Source organism: Dendropsophus ebraccatus, chromosome 4 (assembly GCF_027789765.1).
Source record: "Dendropsophus ebraccatus isolate aDenEbr1 chromosome 4, aDenEbr1.pat, whole genome shotgun sequence".
NCBI lineage: Eukaryota > Metazoa > Chordata > Amphibia > Anura > Hylidae > Dendropsophus > Dendropsophus ebraccatus.
In genome coordinates this window covers 78,443,947-78,457,386 of record NC_091457.1, presented here as the reverse complement: position 1 = coordinate 78,457,386, position 13,440 = coordinate 78,443,947, and the positions used below count along the sequence as shown (strand labels likewise).

Sequence of the window (13,440 nt, the reverse complement as noted above, 5' to 3'; positions counted from 1 at the left end):
ACACTCGTGGTAGCATGAGACTGACTGTACAACCCACACAAGTGGCTCCGGTACTGCAGCTCAACCAGGATGGCACATCAATGCAAGCTGTGGCAAGAAGGTTTGCTGTCTGTCAGCATAGTGTCCAGAGGCTGGAGGCGCTACCATGAGACAGGCCAGTACACCAGGAGACATGAAGGAGGCCGTAGGAGGACAACAACCCAGCAGCAGGACCGCTACCGCCACCTCTGTGCAAGGAGGAACACTCCCAGAGCCCTGAAAAATGACCTGCTGCAGGTCACAAATGTGCATGTGTCTGCACAAACGGTTAGAAACCAACTCCAGGAGGATGGTATGAGAGCCCGACGTCCACAGAAAGGGGTTGTGCTCACAGTCAAACACTGTGCAGGACACTTGGCATTTGCCAGAGAACACCAGAATGGGCAAATTCACCACTGGCGCCTGTGCTCTTCAGAGATGAAAGCAGGTTTACACAGAGAACGTCACAGAGTCTGGAGACGCTATGGAGAGCGATCTGCTGCCTGCAACATCCTTCAGCATGACCGTTTTGGCAGTGGGTCAGTAATGGTGTGGGGTGGCATTTCTTTGGAGGGCCGCACAGCCCTCCATGTGCTCACCAAAGGTAGCCTGACTGTCATTAGGTACCGAGATGAGATCCTTAGACCCCTTGTGAGACCATATGCTGGTGCGGTTGGCCCAGGGTTCTTCCTAATGCAGGACAATGCTAGACCTCATGTGGCTGGAGTGTGTCAGCAGTTCCTGCAAGATGAAGACATTGAAGTTATGGACTGGCCTGCCCATTCCCCAGACTGGAATCTGATTGAGCACATCTGGGACATCATCCATCCACCAACATCACGTTGCAGCACAGACTGTCCAGTAGTTGGCCGATGCTTTAGTCAGGTCTGGGAGGAGATCCCTCAGGAGACCATTCACCACCTCATCAGGAGCATGCCCAAGCATTGTAGGGAGGTCATACAGGCACGTGGAGGCCACACACAATACTGAGACTCATTTTTACTTGGAGTGTGTTTTTCCACTTTAATCTTGTGTGTGCGCCTCCAAATCCAGGCCTCAATTGGTTAATAAATGTGATTTCTATTGATGATTTTCGTGTGATTTTGTTGTCAGCTCAGATTTGCACAGAACAAAGTATTCAATGAGAATATTTTATTCATTCAGATCTAGGATGTGTTATTTGAGTATTTCCTTTATTTTTTTGAGGAGTGTAAAATGTTATGGCTCTTACAAGGTAAGGATGAGAAAATGAAAAAAAAAAAAAAAGGAGAGGGGGGTAACAGATGCGGGCACTGCCCCTTTGGGATGCACCCTATACCAGTTATGGAAAACAATAAAGAGCAAAATGTCTTTGATCAGTCACCAGGTTACTGTAAGTCAGGGGCACCAGATGGAGCAGTTGGCAGTCAGCCTCTCTGGAACACAGCTTTTATCAAATGCCAAGAGGACAGAAGCTGGCAGCGGCCCAGTTATAATGTACCAGAGCAGCAACCTTTGATCCTACACGTTAATAACGGGAAATATAAAATCTCTTGTTGTTTTTTTCCTAGGCGGACTTTATTATGTAAGCTGCACTTAAGTCCAATGTCACACAACCACAATCCTGGAACCTTTCTGATCGGATCATCTAAAATAACAGCATCATACAGTCCCTATGTTGCTATCAGGTGATCATCCCTGCAGTGGAGACAGGATTTGCAGCTGTAACATGGTCATGCAAAAATGCCCCAAAACAGAGAGTAGAGGAAAGGAAGAGCTATGGCTGCACCCTGCCCGGAGTGTAGACACAGTAGGGCCGCAGCGTAGGCGCAGAGTAGGGCCGCAGCGTAGGCGCAGAGTAGGGCCGCAGCGTAGGACCGCAGCTACAGCCTCCAATAAGACAGAAGATGGATTTTAGAGGACCTCAACCGCTCTCTGCGGCTAAGCTGCACTTACCAGACAGAGACAGAAAAGCAGCCAAAACTGAAAAAATAAATAGCAAGTAAGCTTTACCAAAAGGGTCAGTGTCTGAAGTATAACTATATGCAAATACCTAGACAGAAGTAATACTATTACTTCCAGTTATATAGGTAGGAACAGCCAAACTGCTACAAGGGCACAAAGCAGCAGTGTGTGCTGAGCAAACATTTACACAGGGCACGTCCTGCCAACAGTAGTTACCCAGTGCCACATAGCCACTGGTACCCATCACATAAAGATTACTGCTACTGTGTTACGATTCTTCCTATAGCTCCTATGCTACACAATGTTAGATATGGGACAAAGTATAATTCAGTACAGCCCCATTCCCATCAGTTTCAGGGCTCTACTGTTGGTATATGTCAGGACACCTTCAGTACACTAGTCCATCATATACAGTAGCAAGCCCACTATGCGGCCATAAACTTACTAGTGACCATATCTGGTCAGTTTAGGAATGTATGCATTTTGTTTGTACGGCATAAAAGCATAAAAAAAAAAACCATTAACAAATAAAAGTCTATTCAAGTCTATGTCTGTGCTGTGGGTATTTAATGGTATATTGGGATTGGCAATATCTTTCAGAAGGTATCCCAACATTGACCAGTGATGTAGGAACCAAATATGATGCAAATGTGGCCTGACGATAACTGTAGAAAGCTTCTTGCCATGTTTTACAGCGGTCACCTCATCATTGCTATGCAGAGCTGAAGCCTGTTTCATTTTACAACATAGGGGGACCTATACACTAGTGTGACATTCTAGGAGCAACGCCAGGGAAAATACCTAAGTAATGTGGTATTTAATAAAGAACACCACAAATTTTTTCTCCTCAAAGATTCTGTAAGAACCAGGGCCGTGGAGTCAATTTTTTTTATAAATGTCCCTCATCAATATAGTTTATGTTCTATCAGTCTAAGCCCTTATTTATAACAACAGAAATACACTCTCTCACAAATATTCTGTTTCCTTCATATATCAGTAGCACTGGCCCTATTAGATAAGGGTGGCCGGGGAAAAGTTGGAGGTCACTATTTGGCAGCTTGTTTCTTAGCTAGAAGAGTCCATTGTGTGGGGGAAGATCTGTGCTGTTCTCTCCCTGGATGCTAGATGATTATATATGAGCAGCAGTGTAATATGAAGATATCCTGTGTGATACAGAGAAGGAAAAGCCATAAGCATTGTGGCAGTAACCTCTATCCTCAGTGCTGTGTTTTGCCTCTGGGAGAAGACTGTGTTTTTCTTCAGTGTGCTATGGCTGCAGCAGGGTGTGTGTGTGTATGCTATGGCTGCAGAAGGCTGTGTGTGTGTGTGTGCGTGCGATATGGCTGCAGCAGTTTGCACGTGTATGTGCTATGGCTGCAGCAGGCTGCATGGGTGTGTGCTATTGCTATGGCTGCAACAGGTTGTGTGTGCTCTATGGCTGCAGTAGGCTGTGTGTGGATGTGTGCGTGTGTGTGCGCTATGGCTGCAGCAGGCTGTGTGTGTGTGTGTGTGTGTATGTGTGTGTGTATGTGTGTGCGCGCACGCTATGGCTGCAGCAGGCTGTGTGCGCGCTATGGCTGCAGCAGGCTGTGTGCGCGCTATGGCTGCAGCAGGCTGTGTGCGCGCTATGGCTGCAGCAGGCTGTGTGCGCGCTATGGCTGCAGCAGGCTGTGTGCGCGCTATGGCTGCAGCAGGCTGTGTGCGCGCTATGGCTGCAGCAGGCTGTGTGCGCGCTATGGCTGCAGCAGGCTGTGTGCGCGCTATGGCTGCAGCAGGCTGTGTGCGCGCTATGGCTGCAGCAGGCTGTGTGCGCGCTATGGCTGCAGCAGGCTGTGTGCGCGCTATGGCTGCAGCAGGCTGTGTGCGCGCTATGGCTGCAGCAGGCTGTGTGCGCGCTATGGCTGCAGCAGGCTGTGTGCGCGCTATGGCTGCAGCAGGCTGTGTGCGCGCTATGGCTGCAGCAGGCTGTGTGCGCGCTATGGCTGCAGCAGGCTGTGTGTATGTGGGCAGTGCATAGTGGGCGGTGAAGTGGGCTGGGCAGCACATTAAGGGTCAGGCTGGGTGGCACACAGTGGTGCTCGGAGCAGGAGGGAGACGCCCCACATGCTTTTAAGCACCTTATTTGCACAGAGACAATTAGGGGATTCCGGAGGAATGTGGGGGGAGGAGGACAACATTAGGAACGGCGACCTGCTGCTAAGGTAAGCAGATTCCAGGGCATATCAGCAGGTTCTCTTGGCAGAAACTGCTGATAGTGCCGCTTTAAAGTTAGCTACACATTACAGGACAATATTCTAAGGTTACCACTAGATGGTGATATCTTCCTCCAATGATAAACAAATAATTACCCATCCAATTCCTTCAAAATCTGCAAAATAAACTTTACCTGTACAGATTTGGTAGCCTCCAGCAGTGCAGCTTTTACAGCATTTCAACATACAAGGGAAAGATGACAACCACGTGCAACCCTGGCCCCATTTAATGGATATTCATCCGGCAATCTACAGTGCTGAGCGCCAGAGTGATGGCACTGCAGAGCGCCGCTCCAGTATTTATTAGGCCAGCTGGGGTGGATCAGTGCACTAAGACTGGTAGTCCCGCCCCCAGGGCACCAAAGCACCTGATTAACATATGAATTACACTACAAACTACACAAAAACAATAGCAAGTATGAAAGTAAGAAAATTACTTTCATCCTCAGCACCCTGTGCGCTATAGGGACATCTAACCTGCTGTCAACATGACACTTTGCTTCTGAACATAACATTGGGGGTCCTACAAGATGTGGATTACTGACCACTGAAATAGAGAAAGCTTTGTCAGCATAACAGAGTACACCCTTGACAGCTTCCCAAAAGTCCTTTTGGGGTACATTCACACCAATAGTGTTTTCAGCTGCATGTTTTGGACAACTTAGGGCTGAGCATGCTGGAAGCCACGTGATGCGCCCAGGAGAGGAGAACGGGGGAAGGGGGGGCAATAGGGGGTCGGAAAGTGGAGGAAGGGGGCCAGATAGCTTATTGACACACATTACAAAGTTAAATAAGTTTAAAAAAATCCTCAGAGATGTCCTTTAAGTTTGAAGCCCAAAGATAAGTAGGAGTAAAGCCAAAAAGCATGTAGCTGAAAACACGTGTACGTGTGAATGTATAAAAGGCACAGTGCACTGTCCCTTGGACTATGTTCCTTGGCATCTCATATGAATTCCTTTCTCAATTTAAAGTGTCACTGTCACTTTTGGAAAACTTTAGACATGTCATAAGTTTTCACTGGTGGTGGCCAGGGTGTTGATCCCCCGCGATTATTAGAATGAACCGGGAGAAGCGCTTAGCAGTGCACGTTTTCTCCCCACTGTCACCACCCTGTTGAATATGGATGAGCTCCACAGAAAATATGTAGGAGGCTTGAAGAAGGAACTAGCATTTCTACATTAAGCCTGTCATCTATTATAAATAAGATAGTAGAGGTGAACCTCTGTATATACGAGTCTAAGTGCCTGGAGTGTAGGGGAATAATAGTAGGGGGGCAACCAACTTACAGAAATGAATAATAGTTTTAAACATGTCCCCAAGTCCTAGCTGACATGCACCACTCATATCAATGGCATGTGATGCTCTACAGCAGTGATTTTAAACTAGTGTGCCGCGACACAAGGTCGCGTGTGCCGCGGGGAAAGTTCCCCAAACTATGGTGCCCCTGCAGATCGTCCCGCTGCTGCTGTCTGCCTCACCTACTGGCCGCCTGTAGTGGCCAGACGTGCTCCTCCTATCCAATCAGCGGAGACCGGGAGCGTGGTGCGCTGTGGCGGGCTGTGATGCACGCATCCAATCAACGTGTGTGCTACGGCCCGCAGCAGCGCACCACGCTCCCGGTCTCCGCTGATTGGAGGAGCACGTCCGGGTCCTACAGGCGGCCAGTAGGTGAGGCGGACAGCAGCGGCGACCATCTCGGAGGAGGTGAGGAGGAAGGGGGGAGAGAAACAGGAAAAAACAATGGGGGAGAGAAACATGGGGATGGGGAGAGAAACCTAGGGATGGGGGAGAGAAGCATGGGAGAGAAACAGGGGGAGAGAGACAGGGAGAGAAGCATGGGGGAGAGAAACCTGGGGATGGGGGAGAGAAACCTGGGCATGGGGGAGAGAAACCTGGGCATGGGGGAGAGAAACCTGGGCATGGGGGAGAGAAACCTGGGCATGGGGGAGAGAAACCTGGGCATGGGGGAGAGAAACCTGGGCATGGGGGAGAGAAACCTGGGCATGGGGGAGAGAAACCTGGGCATGGGGGAGAGAAACCTGGGCATGGGGGAGAGAAACCTGGGCATGGGGGAGAGAAACCTGGGCATGGGGGAGAGAAGCATGGGGGAGAAACAGGGGGGAGAGACAGGGAGAGAAGCATGGGGGAGAGACAGGGAGAGAAGCATGGGGGAGAGAAACCTGGGGATGGGGGAAAGAAACAGCGGAGAGGAGCAGGGGGGAGAGAAGTTTGGTGGAGAGAAGCATGGGGGAGAGAGCACAGGAGAGAAGCAGGGGGGAGAGAGCACAGGAGAGAAGCAGGCGGGAGAGAGCACAGGAGATAAGCAGGGGGGAGAAGTATGGTGGAGAGAAGCAGGGGGGAGAGAAGCACAGGAGAGAAGCAGGGGGGAGAAGTATGGTGGAGAGAAGCACAGGAGAGAAGCATGGGAGAGAGAAGCACAGGAGAGAAGCAGGGGGCAGAGAAGTATGGTGGAGAGAAGCACAGGAGAGAAGCAGGGGGGAGAAGTATGGTGGAGAGAAGCACAGGAGAGAAGCATGGGGGAGAAGTATGGTGGAGAGAAGCACAGGAGAGAAGCATGGGGGAGAAGTATGGTGGAGAGAAGCACAGGAGAGAAGTAGGGGGGAGAAGTATGGTGGAGGGAAGCACAGGAGAGAAGCATGGGGGAGAGAAGCACAGGAGAGAAGCAGGGGGAGAAGTATGGTGGAGAGAAGCACAGGGGAGAAGTAGGGGGGAGAAGTATGGTGGAGGGAAGCACAGGAGAGAAGCACAGGGGGGAGAAGAAAACAGGCCCAGGTTTCACACTGAGTGAGTATAAATATATTTAGAATCTATATTATTTACTATATGTATAATATGTACTGTTTTAGTGTCATTTTGGTTGGTGGTGTGCCCCGGGATTTTTTAATTATAAAAAGTGTGCCGCAGCTCAAAAAAGGTTGAAAATCACTGCTCTAGTTTCCACATCATGCCATGGGGCAATATGTCCACTCACAATAAAGTTTCACCACCACAGCAGCATGTGAACAGTTCACAAGCTATGCAGCTTACGGTCACCCTTGGCCTGTAGGACCAATGAGGATCACTTTTTGCAACTTTAACAAACCGCCCCTTCTACACATGAGAGCATCAAAGGATATGTGTGCAGACAGCACATCTTATAAACCCTCTAAGCTAGCCCACGACGTGCAACTTCCTTCATGAGCTTCGTACTGCAATGTGTAACTCCCCTGACAGCAGATGCTTGGGGAGATATGCTGGTGAAAACTCTGATAGAAGATATAAAGAAAGATTAACTATTGTAAAACACAAAATCATCAGATTTGCTGTGTGTACAATTGGCTCCATAGTAATGTAGTATGATTATTGGGGATGTCAGTTGGCTGTATGTGGGATCCATTAGAGACTCTATGCCACCAATTATTGCCTGGACTTGTATTCCCAGAGATAGGTGGCAGTAGAGGTACCTGGCAGCCGCTCATCCTCCCCTGATTTGTATGACTAGCATGTACACTCAGCTAAGCCCAATGTGCTTGGCATTGAGATTTATTGCTAGTAAGCTAAACTTTGTTTCCCAACTCAATGACCATTGTAAAGTGCTGAGTAATAACACGCTGGGAGTCCGTCCAAAGATCCGGATCTACTGTCTTACATAAAGCACTCTTCTTTTTAGCAGCAGAACAGGGCTTTTGGAATGGATTTTGATAGGTACTACTGAGTCCACTTAAAGGGGTTGTCTGGTACTTTGGAAAAATATACGAAGAGTAGAAAATCTTTTAAAATAAAGTAACCTATTACTCCCCTAGCCATTCCAGTGCCAGTGCTCCTATGTTTCGTGCAGAGCTCACAGTACTACTTAGTCAAGTCACATACAAACGGGATGGTAAGCTGGTCCCTCCCCATCCGATTGGCTGAGCAAGCTGTCAGTCATCTGATGCTGCCAGCCAAAGAAGAAAGAAGTGCCAGAGAGATGAAGAGGCCAATGGGAGCTCCGGGGACCCGCGATCGTTGAGAAGTTTAAACGGAGACCAACCAAAGAGCGAAGATGATAATAGAAGGGGGTATGAAAATATATATATTTTTTCACTTTTGCGCCAGAGTTGTCCTTTAAAGCGACTCCGTACCCACAATCTGACCCCCCCAAACCGCTTGTACCTTCAGAAAGCTGCTTTTAATCCAAGATCTGTCCTGGGGTCCGTTCGGCAGGGGATGCAGTTGTCATAAAAACAACTTTTAATCCAGCAGCGCTGTGTCTAACGGCCGGGGCTTACATTAGTATATGCATTAGGCTGGCACAACCTCTCTGTCCTTCCTCCCCACCCTCCTCATCATTAGGAATACTCCAGGTAGATTGCTTCCTATTTCCCACCTGTGGCAGCCCGGCACATGGGCTGGATCCTTAAAGGGGTATTCCCCCCAAAAAAATTAGTTTTGCATTAATACATTGCCCACCCGTAGCTTTCCATCTTTCCAATATCAATTTATTACGAATTCTGCACAGTTTTGCTGTTATCCAGATGCATTCACCCCCACCAAACAGATAGAATCATCAAATCTAAGTCTAACCCGTCTCCACTCCCTGCTCCTGGCCCGCACCCTCCGAGACGGCATCACGTGTCCTCCGTCTCTTCAATGGGCCGGGTTAGCACTTCTAACCCAGCCAATCTGAAGAGAAGGAGGACACTGACGGGGATGGCTGATGTTAGAGAAGGAGACAGTGATCAGTGCAGCTGTCACTGTCTCCCTCTCTAACAGCAGCCACCCCCGTCACCCATACCGTGTGCCCCCCCCCCAGCGCCGGAGCACTCTGTGCCCCCACCTCCAGCCCCGGAGCACTCTGTGCCCCCCAGCGCCGGAGCACTCTGTGCCCCCCAGCGCTCACCTGCACTGTTCCCCCTGACTGCGCTCACACTGACAGCGCTCACCCGCAGCAACCCCCCCCTCCTCCTCCCTCTCACCCGCGGTAGCGCCATCCCAGTCTCCCTGCTCTTCCGAGGCCTCCCGCAGCTCAGTAGCATGATCGGTGCTACTGAGCTGCGGGAGGCCTCGGAGGAGCAGGGAGACTGGGATGGTGCTACCGCAGGTGAGGGGGGGGGGGGTCGGGGAGGAACGTGCTGCCATGGGTGAGGCCAGGGTGGTCATGAATGCCCGTGAGACGGGGTGGGGGGTCGGGTGCTGCCGCAGGTGAGACGGGGGAGTCGGGCGCTGCCGCAGGTGAGACGGGGGAGTCGGGCGCTGCCGCAGGTGAGAGGGGGGAAGGAACGTCCCGCGGGTGAGACCGGGGGGCGGGGGGAGTAACATGCTGCCACAGGTGATGCCGGGGTGGTGATGGCTGCAGGTGAGACGGTGTGGGGGGGCGGGTGCTGCCGCAGGCTACAACACCAACTCAGCTCTGCTACATCCCCAACACCAACTCAGCTCTGCTACATCCTCAACACCAACTCAGCTCTGCTACATCCTCAACACCAACTCAGCTCTGCTACATCCTCAACACCAACTCAGCTCTGCTACATCCTCAACACCAACTCAGCTCTGCTACATCCCCAACACCAACAACAATAAGTTATATAAGCTCACCAAACAAAAAAAACATTGGTCAACCTAGTGCGCAAGCACAGATGAATAGGTAAGCCTGTGCAGAAGGGGCAGCGGTTGAATCACGGTCTCAACTGCACGGCACAGATCACGGCCTCATGATGCGCACAGAATGTGTAAACAGGCCGTTTGGGTCCGCAGTTACGGGCACACTACGGAATGTGTGAATGAGGCCTAAGTTTAGACTATTATGTTGACTTTCTTTTAAAGGAGTCCAGCAAAAACTTTTATCAAAGTATTGTATTGTCCCCCAAAAGTTATACCAAACAACAATATACACTTATTATGGGAAATGCTTATTAAGTGTTTTTTCCCAGCACTTACTACTGCATCAAGGCTTCACTTCCTGGATAAAATGGTGATGTCACGACCCGACTCCCAGAGCTGTGCAGGCTGTGGGTGCTAGAGAGGATGATGGCAGAGGGACACTGAGCATCCCTCTACCATCAGCCTCTCCAGCAGCCACAGCCCGCACAGCTCTGAGAGTTGGGTCGTGACATCACCATTTTATCCAGGAAGTGAAGCCTTGATGCAGTAGTAAGTGCAGGGAAAAAGCCCTTTATAAGCTTTTCCCGTAATAAGTGTATATTGGTAATTTGTATACTTAAAGGGAACCAATCATGCTAAAAACGGCCATAAAGCTAAGGAAACGTGCTGGTACATCACCCAGCATGCTTCCCAAACATACCCCTGTACCTTGCGTACCATGTACATATAAACTGCAAAGTTAGGTTATTTATCACCCGGGCTGTATGTAAATTACCTGCTAAGTAGTCATGGTGGGCGGGTGGCTTGTTCATCTACTCACGGTCCTGGGCGGGCTCTGTAATCACGCCCCTCTGGGCGTGTGGAAAAGAACTGCATGCTGACATCACCCGAGAAGGAGGGGGGGGCGCTGACGGTTTTACTGTGCCCCGCATGCGCAGTACAGCAGGGGAAGGCGCTGCTGTACCACGCCGCACAGGCTCGGCCGACGTGCAATCCCGCCCCCCCCGGCTGACGTCAGCATGCAGTTCTTTTCAACATGCCCAGAGGGGCGTGATTACAGCGCCGGAGCCCACCGAGGACCGTGGCTACTTGAACAAGCCACTCGCCCACCATGACTACTTAGCAGGTACTTTACATACAGCGTGGGAGATAATTAAACTAACTTTGCGGTTTATATGTACATGGTACGCAGGGTACAGGGGTATGTTTGGGAGGCGTGCTCGGTGATGTACCAGCACGATTCCTTAGCTTTATGGCCGTTTTTAGCGTGATTGGTTCCCTTTAAATAAACTTTTTTTGCCAGACTTCTCCTTTAAGTGTATAAGTAATTGAAGCCACCCAATTGCTATTTAATGGTGAATGGAATGTCCACTAATCTTGCAGATGCTTAAAGTGTATTTTATTGTGCAACAAGAAGTCCACAGACTAAATATGTCGACATTTCGGTGTGTCTCACACTATATTGCCAGCCACGTGCAGCACAGTCTGCTCTAAGCAGTCTTCTCCACCACACAGCAGAGATACGTCAGGACTGCTCATACTGCCAGTGCACAGACTCCATGACACACTGGAGTGTGAGACCCACTGAAATTTTTGACATTCTTTAGGTCAGTGGATTCCTTGTTGCACAATAAAATACACTTTAAGCATCAGCAAGGTTTGTGGACAATTGATTCACCATTGAATGGTAATTGGGTGGCTTCAATTACTTATACAGTGATCATTCCCACCCAGCTACTACTCTGAAGAGTGCAACCCGTCACACACCATTTCTCCCCTATGAGCCTTAAAGAGGTAGTTTACAAAAAAAAAAAAAAAAAATAATCTTTCAAATCAACTGCAAGAGATTTGTAATTTACTTTTATTTAAAAAAAAAAATCCAGTACACAGTGCTCTCTGCTGCCACCTCTGTCCATGTCAGGAACTGCCCAGAGAAGTAGCAAATCCCCATAGAAAACCTATTCTGCTCTCCAGACTGGAATTAATACACCACTTCCTGCAGGACATACAGCAGTTAATAACTACTGGAAGACTTGAGATTTTTTTTTATAAAAGTAAATTACAAGTCCCTGGAACTTTCTGAAACTAGTTGATATGAAAGAAAAAAAAAAAACTTAACCATAGGGCCAATTTCACATGGCAATATTTGGAGCACTAGTTCCATTACATCCATCAGTATTTTATTTTCAGCCAAAAGCAGGAGTGGGTCCAATACACAGAAGCTTCTCTGTAAACATTTTACTTCTCTTTTGGCTTACCAATATGGATATAAAATACTGACCAAAACACAGCCGTGTGATAGGGCAATAGTGTGAGAAGTGATGTGCTGCACTATTCTAGAAACTGGCAGATGCGCCACCATACAATGCTACACTGCCTTTGTATAGGGCAAGGGGAGGAGTGTACAGACATTGCATTCTCCAGCAATAACAGCGGACAGCTGCATAAACTTCATTCACAGAGTAGATATAGCTGAATAAGGGGCATATACTGTACCCCTGTTTGGTCTGTAATGTAGGTGTAACACCCGGATGCTTGCAGCTCTATGAGGCCAAATTTAGGGCATCATAAATCCTTATTTGTTTGAGTCTAAAGGTCATTAAAGGAGAAGTCCGGCAAAATTAAAAACTACAGGGCAGGCAAGGGATGGAGGACCATAAAAAAAGAAAGTATACTTACCAGTCCCTGTTCCCCCAGCAGCGCTGCATCAACAGGCTCCAAGACCCCTGCCAGATGTAATATTCTTCTGGCTTCGGGTTTCGTCACTACCCAGCGGAAAGAGGTAGGAAATAGGCCACTGTCCGGCTGAGCAGGGCATCTATTAACCAGGTCGTAACCTTGCAAGAGGGAGAGATGGAGGATGTCGGCCGGGGTCTGGCAGCTGGAAGCTGTCCTGGGGGGGCACGGGACCAGTAAGTATACTTTCTTTATTATATCCCCTCACCCCGTACTGATTTTATTTTATTTTTTTGCCAGACTTCTTCTTTAAGGATACAAACTCACTGGGTAGATCTGCAGCGAGAGCTGCTGTGGATCCCTGCCCTGTACAGTCTATGGGCAGACAAACTCACAGCAGGATTGACATTCTGCTGTAAGTTTGTCTGCAGAGCGCCCTGTTAACCTGGTCCCCGCAGCGCACTGATTGGCTGAGCGGGACGTGAAGACACCAGGACGCCCGAAGCAAGCCGGAGCGGGGACCCAGTGATGTATACGCTCCGGCCGGCTGGGGGTGTCAATGGGGCGGGCTGCTGACAAACTCACAGCGGGATGTGCATCCTGCTGCGAGTTTGTCTGCCCATAGACTGTACAGGGCAGGATCAGCAGCGGCTCTTGCCCAGTGAGTTTGTACCCTAAAGGCTCATTCTGCAGCAGATCCTGTACATGTGAATGGACCCTCAAATGGGAAATAAGAATCTTTGCGGCAACACTAGGTCTAAATGTTACTGCTGCAGACCCAGCAAATTCAGCCCCACTATAGGAAACAGTAGCCCAGATCCATCAGTAGGGGTCCCGGAAGGTGGCCCACCAATGCTTACAAAAGGAAAAATGGGGGGCGGGGGGGGGGGTGGGGGTTGGGAAGGAAAACAAAAAAAACGCAAGCAACATAGTTGGCAGAAAAAGACCACTCGGTTCATCTAGTCTGCCC

The 13,440-nt window shown here is 49.4% G+C and overlaps 1 protein-coding gene across 2 annotated transcripts in view; it reads right to left on the bottom strand.

Moving 5' to 3' along the window:
- The window catches only part of CYB5B (cytochrome b5 type B), a 37,539-nt gene that overhangs the window by 21,804 nt on the left and 2,295 nt on the right, over positions 1-13,440 (bottom strand). The gene's annotated exons all lie outside the window — the stretch shown is intronic.